Below are 10,000 nucleotides of genomic sequence, written 5' to 3' on the forward strand. Positions count from 1 at the left end.
TAGGACGCGACACGTATCCCGCGTCGATGTGCGGCCGTAGGGTACGTATTCCTGCCGTGTGAACAACAACTGTGGACCGGCTGTTAACAGCTTCGACTTTCGTGAGTCTGACTCCCAAGAATAATGGAATTTGTGTGTGAATTTAAGGGGATGAGAAAGACCGATCGAAGCCGGCTGCGAAGTCCGTTCTAATCGGCTATCCAAATCAGGAGGGGAATACGTACGTGCAGGGCGCTGCGACAATAAAATGGGGGGTGTCGTTTCAGAGGAGAACACCGTGGATGTACGTGGTTCACTTGATCGGGGTATCCCCGTCGGCTCCATCGTACTCTCCAGGTTGATCCTAGGTTTTTAAATGTACTCTACGCCTGGCCGTTACGGGAACCGTTCGCAATTGCGTGGCGGTCTCCGTGCGGAACCGCATCCCAGAGACCCCTGTGTCGTCACTTTCGTTCGTTCGGACGAAGTGTCGCGACGCCCGAACCTCCATCGACCGTGTGCTAGTTGGAGGCGCGGGTCTCGGATTCTTCCGAACCCGAGAACTATATACGAGTATGATATATATATATACATGAACACAGAATATTAAAATACAACCCTGAACGGTGGATCACTTGGCTCGTGGGTCGATGAAGAACGCAGCTAATTGCGCGTCAACGTGTGAACTGCAGGACACATGAACATCGACATTTCGAACGCACATTGCGGTCCACGGATACAATTCCTGGACCACGCCTGGCTGAGGGTCGTTCACGTAACCTTAAGACTGCTTACGTTGGCATCTCGGTGTCACGTACGAGCGATTGTTGGACCGTTCGTCGGCGTTTGCCGCGGTCGCACGAAAACAAGCGAGAATACGCTCTAGACGTCATGGAGGGAAGAAGGTTGTGTGTACGCGGCAGATGACTGGAGACATCGTCGTCATCGTCGTTGCTTTGTCGTTCCGGACTTGCGTGAGTGCTAATTTTCACACGGCGTCGTGAGTCGCTTAATTTGTCGACCGCCCGTGTGTGTATGTGCACCGCTCCGGACGCAAGCGCGCGGACGTACGATCATCGACCAGCCTCCGTGTCTCGCCAAATACCCTCGTGATTGTTAACAGACAGCGTTCGCTTTTCGTGCGAGTTTTCATCCGCGCTCCCGACGTAGTCTGAAATGATGCGTGTAAGAAAGAGGCGTGCGTAACCCGCAACGACACACAAGAGAGTTTGTCGTGAGACTACAGAGAAGGACAATGAAAGGGTGTGCGAGTGAGCATGAACACGAGATCGCGTATACCCCACCCGTGTAGTGTGGTGAAGAAATGTATGACGAGAAACAGAGCCCCAGGGATTCTAGAGGGATCGTCTTGTTGCAGGAACAACGCGAAAAGGAGGCACTCATTCGTCGAAACGATGAAGTTCCGGGATGCATCTTCCCCGGCCACGTTTCGGTCGAGTCGTTTGTGGCTCCGTGAATGTGTTGTGTTGTACTACAACTTGTTTCTGTATCCTGAATCCTCTTTGGCGAGGCTTACACAGCCGCCATATATATGACTCATCACATAGGGATGACTTCTCTCCTAGAAGGAGGAGGTGGAAAGGTAGCAGCGTCCGGTCGCCCCATGTCTTCGCGTTAGTCGATCGCCGAGAGAGACCGCGCGTCAAGTCCGGTCGTCCAGTCCACGAAAGCTATACAAAAAGCAAGCGGACGGGCGTTAAACCATACCGGCAGTCGCCTGGCGAGAGTCTCTCTCCTTTAGATCGAATTAAACGAGACGCGAAGATGCTTTGGTGTGGCGCATTAAGGACGATGTGACTTACTTTCCGCTGATCACTTCTGGCGAATTACGAGGAGCTTCCTTACCTTTGGAAACGCTGCTGTTGCGTTACGACAACATATTCCGAAGGCACACGGCGAAGTTGGGACGACGCATCGAACATGATCTCAAGTCTCTCTCTCATTTCCCATTTCTCGTAACATTCGTTCACACACTCTGCCTGGTCCGCTTCTCTCGGTTGTGTGCCCCCGTTGTACGAGGATTACGCCACAGCTTCTTTCGTCATTTTTACACATATATAAAATATATCACTCTACGTGTGTGATATATTTAACACGTATACGACGACCTCAGAGTAGGCGAGATTACCCGCTGAATTTAAGCATATTACTAAGCGGAGGAAAAGAAACTAACAAGGATTTCCTTAGTAGCGGCGAGCGAACAGGAAAGAGCCCAGCACTGAATCCCGCGGTACTGCCGCAGGGAAATGTAGTGTTCGGGAGGATCCGTTTATCCCGTGACGTTGCATCGCGTCCAAGTCCATCTTGAATGGGGCCATTTACCCATAGAGGGTGCCAGGCCCGTAGCGACCGGTGCGCGTCTCGGGAGGGTCTCTCCTTAGAGTCGGGTTGCTTGAGAATGCAGCCCTAAGTGGGTGGTAAACTCCATCTAAGGCTAAATACAACCACGAGACCGATAGCGAACAAGTACCGTGAGGGAAAGTTGAAAAGAACTTTGAAGAGAGAGTTCAAGAGTACGTGAAACCGTTCAGGGGTAAACCTGAGAAACCCAAAAGTTCGAAAGGGGAGATTCATCGTCGACAAATGCTGGCTCCCGTTGGTGCGCGAAACCCCGAAAGGGGTGTCCGTCGCTTTTCCGCAAGGAGGGCGCACGGATGTTACGGCCAACGGCGAACGTTCCGGCTACGTAGACGTGCACTTCTCCCCTAGTAGGACGTCGCGACCCGTTGCGTGTCGGTCTACGGCCCGGGCGGTTAGACCGTTGCGTCGCCTTGTGCGTGCGCGACGGACCCTCGGTGACCCGACCGGCTGCGCGACGGTGTTCCCCCAGATGGTATCGGGCCGCAACCAGTCTTCTCATTCGAACGGTGCGTCAGGCCCGCCGCAAGCTCGGTCAGCTTTGTTTGCCCTGTGGTACGGACGTCTTTCCCGTTCACGGGCCTGGCCAGCTGTTAGCCGGCGGAGCCCTCGGACTGGCCAAGCTTTGAATTACCTGTCGGCGGCGCTATTGCTTTGGGTACTCTCAGGACCCGTCTTGAAACACGGACCAAGGAGCCTAACATGTGCGCGAGTCATTGGGATGAGTAAACCTAAAGGCGAAATGAAAGTGAAGGTCGTCCTTTGCGTCGGCCGAGGGAGGATGGGCGCTGCATAGTGCTCCGCACTCCCGGGGCGTCTCGTTCTCATTGCGAGAAGAGGCGCACCTAGAGCGTACACGTTGGTACCCGAAAGATGGTGAACTATGCCTGGTCAGGACGAAGTCAGGGGAAACCCTGATGGAGGTCCGTAGCGATTCTGACGTGCAAATCGATCGCTGGAACTAGGTATAGGGGCGAAAGACTAATCAAACCATCTAGTAGCTGGTTCCCTCCGAAGTTTCCCTCAGGATAGCTGGCACTCACTCCTCCGTTCCTTCGGGGACGCGTCGAGTCTCATCTGGTAAAGCGAATGATTAGAGGCCTTGGGGCCGAAACGACCTCAACCTATTCTCAAACTTTAAATGGGTGAGATCTCTGGCTTGCTTGGTTCATTGAAGCCACGAGATTTCGGATTAGAGTGCCAAGTGGGCCAATTTTGGTAAGCAGAACTGGCGCTGTGGGATGAACCAAACGCAGAGTTAAGGCGCCTAAGTCGACGTTTATGGGATACCATGAAAGGCGTTGGTTGCTTAAGACAGCAGGACGGTGGCCATGGAAGTCGGAATCCGCTAAGGAGTGTGTAACAACTCACCTGCCGAAGCAACTAGCCCTGAAAATGGATGGCGCTGAAGCGTCGCGCCTATACTCTGCCGTCAGCGGCAAGTGGGGAGGGACGGTGCCATTACTGGTGACCGTCCTCCATGAAGCCCTGACGAGTAGGAGGGTCGCGGCGGTGTGCGCAGAAGGGTCTGGGCGTGAGCCTGCCTGGAGCCGCCGTCGGTGCAGATCTTGGTGGTAGTAGCAAATACTCTAGCGAGACCCTGGAGGACTGACGTGGAGAAGGGTTTCGTGTGAACAGCCGTTGCACACGAGTCAGTCGATCCTAAGCCCTAAGAGAAATCCTATGCAAATGTGGTGTCCTAAAATCAATGTCTGCAAACATATTATTATACAAAGAGATAAATTGAAAGATAAAAAAAAAAGAGACACACACACGTTGGGCGAAAGGGAATCCGGTTGCTATTCCGGAACCCGGCAGCGGAACCGTTTAACATCCGGGCCCTCATTGAGTGTTCGTCGGGGTAACCCAAAATGACCTGGAGAAGCCGTCGGGAGATCTGGGAAGAGTTTTCTTTTCTGTATAAGCGTTCGAGTTCCCTGGAAACTTCTAGCAAGGAGATAGGGTTCGGAACGCGAAGAGCACCGCAGTTGCTGCGGTGTCTGGATATTCCCCTCGGACCTTGAAAATCCAGGAGAGGGCCACGGGAGGTCTCGCGCCGGTTCGTACCCATATCCGCAGCAGGTCTCCAAGGTCAAGAGCCTCTAGTCGATAGATTAATGTAGGTAAGGGAAGTCGGCAAATTGGATCCGTAACTTCGGAATAAGGATTGGCTCTGAGGAGCGGGGCGTGTCGGGCTTGGTCGGGAAGCGGGTCTGGCTGACGTGCCGGGCCTGGGCGAGGTGAAGGGTCTTAGACTTCGGTCGACGTCCTGGGATCCGAACTCGGTCCCGTGCCTTGGCCTCCCGCGGATCTTCCTTGCTGCGAGGCTTCCGCGTCGGTTCAGCCGTCGCGTGTCGTTTCTTCGGCCGCCATTCAACGCTCGGCTCAGAACTGGCACGGACCAGGGGAATCCGACTGTCTAATTAAAACAAAGCATTGCGATGGCCCCCGCGGGTGTTGACGCAATGTGATTTCTGCCCAGTGCTCTGAATGTCAACGTGAAGAAATTCAAAAAAGCGCGGGTAAACGGCGGGAGTAACTATGACTCTCTTAAGGTAGCCAAATGCCTCGTCATCTAATTAGTGACGCGCATGAATGGATTAACGAGATTCCCTCTGTCCCTATCTACTGGTGGGCAGCGGTTAAGATCCCCAATGTCGCTTGAGGTGTCGGGTTGGGCTTGCCCAAACTAGTATCCTAGACTGGGGGGAGCTGCAGGGACTCGGTCCTCATAGTGGTTGTCCTGCGCAGAGACGTGGCTCCGTCTCAGAAGCGCCCCCGAATGCAAGATCTGATCGATTGAGACCGCACACTAAATGCAGCCACGCAAAAAGCGAATAAGCACCATCGAGAGGTCTCGTCCAACCTCTCATCGCTGGACCCCATGGTTGGTGTGGATGGGTTCCCACTAGGCCATGGGCTTCCAAAACATCTGGAAGACGGGCATGTCCCGTGAATCGGTGCAAAGCAATACGCCGCTGGAAACCCGGCTATTGCTGTGTGCGTTGAGTGTTCAGAGGTGTATACCGAAGACACTCAACAGGCCTCAACGGGGGCGTTATGCCTTTGTCCGCACAGGACTTGGGCGCCAGGGCAATCGGGAGTCCGATGTCTTATTGGCGATCACGAAGCGTAACATACTATCTGAGCTGGTCTTAGCCTCTCGTGACGCAAATCGTTATGATCTCGAACCTCCACGCGGTCCCACCGGTCGGCTTACCCCTCTTCGGAGGGCGAAAGAGCCAAGCAAATCGGATCTTAGCGAGGCGGCCCAAAGGGCCTTTGGCTCAAGTGCCCAGTTCCATGCATTGTGTGGGCCCAGAAAAGGAACGGGCTACGAACAGTGGGGTGCCTGTTCGAAATCACCACCTCCTGCGTGTTTGCCGTGCGCGGCGACCCGTGTCGTCGGAAAAGGGGATCCTGGGATCTGAGGGGGCCCTCCCCTGCGGGTGAGACGTCCCCAACACGTACCTTTGGCCTCCGCTTCGACTAGACGGGCGGCTAGGCGAGAAAAGTAGCCCTTTGCCTAGTCAATCGGCTTGGGGAATGACCATACGTGCTTGCACGAGTGGGTTCTCTCTGGGCGAGGAAGCGGGCCCTGGAGTCAGGGGAGACCCTGTCGGCCTTGGCTGTGCGGACTATATCCCGGGTGATGTCCTAACCCGGTGGATGCCGGGTTCCATATTGAGGGTCCGAGGAGGCTGGGGCACACACCGGGATGAAATAATCTATATGCACTATGGATATGAAACGCCCCAATCAAAAAACAAACAAGCAGGCGCAAGTAGTGCTTCACGACGTGAAGCACGAAATGGCCAAATTGAACGCGAAAGCTGCTCCCAGCAGCCTAGCGGGACGTACAAGCGCGAGGCTTGCGGCGAAGGACGCGAAAGCGTCTACCCGTAAGGCCTCGACAGGCAAAGTAGCTCCCTCCCGAGGGAGCGAAAAGGGCCAGATGGTTGTGAATCCGGTCGCCCGGATGAGCAGCCTGAGAGAGAGAGAGACTGCGCGCAGTCTCAAAAGCGTGAAACCCGCGCCCGCTGCTGATAAGGACGCCGCGCGTGGGTCAGCGCTTAAAAAGGACGGACCCCGTGGAAACACGGGCAAAACTCCACCAAAGGTGGTGGTGAAGGCGGAACCGCCAAGCCCCACCAAAGGTAAAGACCCGGTCGCTGGGGATAAGGAACCCGACCGGGTAGGGGGCCAAACCGTCTCGAACGAGTCCCCGATCGTAGTGAAGGCTAAAGCGGAGACAGAGGCAAACGCCGAGGCTAAGGCCAAGGCTGACGCCAAAGTCAAAGCCAAGGCCAACACGAAGAAAGGGGACCAGAAGGGAAGGGCACCGTACTCCACGGTGCCTGGGACCACCGTGAGGCCTCTCGATCTCATCAGAGACGAAGCCCGAGCCAAGGTGTCGGACGTAAGATCTGTCTGTTTTCAGAAGGAGTCTAAGGTAAACAGATGGGCTGCGTCTAGTATCCTTGGACATGCCGACGCGCTCTACCAGTTGGTACAGGAGCTGCTTCTTCGGAACAGCTTCTTAGAAGGCCAGCTGGCCGCGGTGCGCAGCGACGTTAAAAAGTCGCAAGCGGCCGTAGAGAGCGCGGTCAAGAGATCGCTGAAGGCGCCCCCGCAGCCGAAAGCGATCTCCCAACCGGCGAAGCGCGTGTCGACCTACGCCGATGCGGTGAAGGTCGACGCTCCGAGAGTTTCCCCAGACGCGGTGCAGCCGCCACGTAATGTGGTGCGCATCTTCCCGCCGAAGGGCAAAGTACAGGACAGCGACGCGACCAAGCGTAAAGTCCTGTCTTTGGTGAAACCGCTGAAGGCACAGATCCGCGTGAAGTCAGTTCGACGCATCCACAATGGTGGCATCGCCGTCGAGACAGATCGCAAAGAGGATCTCGCTGCTTTCACAGGGAGTAGCAAGCTCAAGGAGGCAGGACTCTCGGTCTCCGTCCCGTCTAAGAGGAACCCTACACTTATTGTGTACGACGTTCCTAAGGCGGTGAAGAAGGAAGACGTCGGCTTGAGTATCTGGAAGCAGAACCTGGCTGACCTGACTCAGAAGGATGTGTCCTCTGGCCTGAAGGTGCGGTTTGCAACCACACCGAAAGGCAAGTCGGAGGCTGCCAACTGGGTCGTAGAGGTGAGCCCAATGGTTCGCAACAGACTCAAGAGCTCTGGTCGGGTGTTCATAGGTTGGATGTCCTGTCGAGTACAGGACTACATCTGTGTCACCCGTTGCTTCAAGTGTCAAGCCTTTGGCCACACAGCGAAGCATTGCCGATCGGATGAGGTCTGCGGTCACTGCTCCGAAAAGGGGCATACCTTTGCCACCTGCAAAAGCAAGGACAAACCTCCCGTTTGCTCCAATTGCAAAGCAGAGGGCAAGAAGCACAACCATAGGTCGAGAGACATAACTTGTGCGGCTTATCAAGCCGCTTCTGTGCAGGTAATCTCGCAGACCAATTATGGTTAGAAGACCAAAACACGGTTCAATCAGTAGACTTCGGGTGTTGCAGCATAATATGCGGCGCTCCCGAGTTGTTCTGGACGAAACGAACGCCGTTATGCGCGACAAAGGCATCGATGTGCTGCTCGCTCAGGAACCCTACAGTGCTCGGGGCACCGTACCCGGCCTTGGGGTTGCGACGAAAGTAGTCACAGGCGCAGTCCCGGTGATGGCGGCAATTGCCGTCAGAAACCCAGGGGTGTCTGTGGTCAAAATCTCGCACCTGTGCGACTCACACATGTCATGCGTCAACATTAGCGGTAGTTTTGGTAACTTCTACCTCATCAGCCAGTACTTTCAATGCTCGGAAGACATTGAGCCAAGTCTGGCACGATTGGAAAAGGCACTCTGTGCCCTCCACCATAAGCGGGTCGTGATTGCGGCTGACGTCAACGCGAAGTCTCCTATGTGGGGCGGAACGAAAATTGACGTTCGAGGCGAGAAGCTCGAAGAGTTTATCGCGCAGCACGACCTGGTTATTTTGAACGAGGCTGGAAGTATTCCGACGTACTCCAGCCCGACCGGCGAGTCCTGGATCGATGTCACATTGACGACAAGTGACTTCTCAAAAAATGTGAGAGGTTGGAAAGTCCGCAAGGACTGGACAACTAGTGATCACAGAGCGATCGAATTTGACCTTGTGTTCGCTAACGTGAGTGAGAATCAGGCCAGACTAGGTAGGTTCCACACACGCAGTGCGGATTGGGCAAAGTTTGATCGGGCGTTGCTTGAGCGAATGGAGTCGTTGACCGCCTACACTCATCTGAGTCGCAGGGCGGACGTTGAATCTCTGGCGCAGGATATCGAGCAATCGGTCATCCACGCGTGCGAGAGCTCCATGCGCGAAAAGCGTTGGCACTCAAAGTCAGTCCCATGGTGGACGCCAGACTTGACGAGACGGAAAAGGCAAGTCTACAAACTTAGACGAGCCTTCCAGCAAGAGAGATGCATGGAGGAGAAAGAGGCTAAAAGGGCTGAGTATCAAACTATGAGAAAAGCCTACTCGGCCGCAGTAAGAACTGCGAAGTTGCATAGTTGGAAAAACTTTGTGACGGAGCAGGGACGAAAGGAACCATGGGGTCTTGTGTACAAGATCAACCAAAGCAAGCTTCGCGCTGAGACGGCAGTGTCTAACCTTCGAACGCACAACGGCCATACGATGGACTGGCACTCCACCGCATTCACGCTACTGGACGCGTTAATCCCGGACGATAAGCCCGAGGAGGACACGCAAGCCCAGAGCATGGTAAGAGGTGAGATCGCGCATGACCCACCGACTGTCGACACACCAGTCTTCAGCCGGAAGGAGGTCGGAGCCGCAATATCAAGCCTAAAAAGCGGTAAGTGTCCCGGGCAAGACCGGATAGAGGTTGAAGTGGTTAAACGTTCCTATGGAGTATTCCATGACGTGCTGCTGAAACTCTATAACGGATGTCTGGAGCACGGAGTGTTCCCCGTCAGATGGAAAGTCGGTCTGATCAGAACTATTCTGAAAGGGCCTGACAAACCTGAGACGGATACGAAGTCGTATCGGCCCATCTGCCTGCTCTCGGTGCTTGGCAAAGCTTTGGAGAAATTGATCGCGTCCAGACTTTCATCGGTCTTCCTTTGCCCAAACTATTCCTCGGACCGGCAGTATGGGTTCAGACCTGGGCGATCCACGGAGGACGCCGTGGTAAAGCTCAGAGAACTCGTACTCGCCCGCGAAGAGAAGTATGTTATGGGCCTCTCCTTCGACATCTCCGGTGCTTTCGACAATGTTTGGTGGCCGAGCGTTCTCAATTCGTTGAAACGGCGAGGCTGTCCCCGTAATCTCTACAAGCTAATGGTCGACTATTTCGCCGACCGTGAGGTGACCATGGTCTCTCACGGCTTTCGTGTTGCGAAGAAGGTTACCAAGGGCTGCCCCCAGGGGTCTATTCTCGGTCCGAACTGCTGGAATCTAGTCTTTGACGAAATTCTGCAGATTCTCTCGAACACCGGGTTCTGCGAACCCATAGCCTACGCCGATGACCTCTTTGTGCTCGTCTATGGCGACGCAAGATTGTCTATCGGGCAAAATGGCCAAAAGGTCGCGGACGCGATAACTGAGTGGTGCGCCACCCAGAAACTCGCGTTGTCAGCGAC

General features: G+C 54.8%; 1 non-coding gene and 1 pseudogene across 1 annotated transcript; both read left to right on the plus strand.

Annotated features, from left to right (window-relative positions):
* Window positions 1–594: 594 nt before the first annotated feature.
* Window positions 595–749, plus strand: LOC143187776 (5.8S ribosomal RNA). The gene has a single exon (XR_013003289.1). It is a non-coding gene; the product is annotated as a 5.8S ribosomal RNA (ribosomal RNA).
* Window positions 750–2,104: 1,355 nt separating this feature from the next.
* On the plus strand, window positions 2,105–5,016 carry LOC143187775 (large subunit ribosomal RNA; annotated as a pseudogene).
* The last annotated feature ends 4,984 nt before the right edge of the window (window positions 5,017–10,000 follow it).

This window comes from Calliopsis andreniformis, unplaced genomic scaffold, assembly GCF_051401765.1.
Source record: "Calliopsis andreniformis isolate RMS-2024a unplaced genomic scaffold, iyCalAndr_principal scaffold0265, whole genome shotgun sequence".
In the NCBI taxonomy this organism is placed as follows: Eukaryota; Metazoa; Arthropoda; class Insecta; order Hymenoptera; family Andrenidae; genus Calliopsis; species Calliopsis andreniformis.